We start from the raw sequence: 315 nt of genomic DNA, 5'->3' as shown, positions 1-315 counted from the left end.
CCCCGCCTCCGCCCACCCCGCGCCCGGCGCCCCGCCCGACCCATCCGCAGCGCCCTCTGCCGGCAGCCCCGAGCCGCAGGGCTCCGCGTCGCCTGCAGGCGGCGCTTGTCAGGCGGGGGGGATGGGGGGTGCTTCCGGGTGCGAGGACCTCCCCTTGCTGTGGGAAGAGAGTCCCAGGGGGCTGATGTAAGGATCAGCGGCTTCCCCCTCTTTCCTTGGGGAGGGTGAGATTCCAGGTTATGAGTCAGATTTTTAGATCCACATCTCCCCATTCTTCCTATTACCCACCCCATCTCAGCCATAGCAACCTGCGTG

Source organism: Nannospalax galili, unplaced genomic scaffold, assembly GCF_000622305.1.
Source record: "Nannospalax galili isolate Female #2095 unplaced genomic scaffold, S.galili_v1.0 scaffold1051, whole genome shotgun sequence".
Classification (NCBI taxonomy): domain Eukaryota; kingdom Metazoa; phylum Chordata; class Mammalia; order Rodentia; family Spalacidae; genus Nannospalax; species Nannospalax galili.
Note: the sequence above shows the minus strand (reverse complement) of the source record.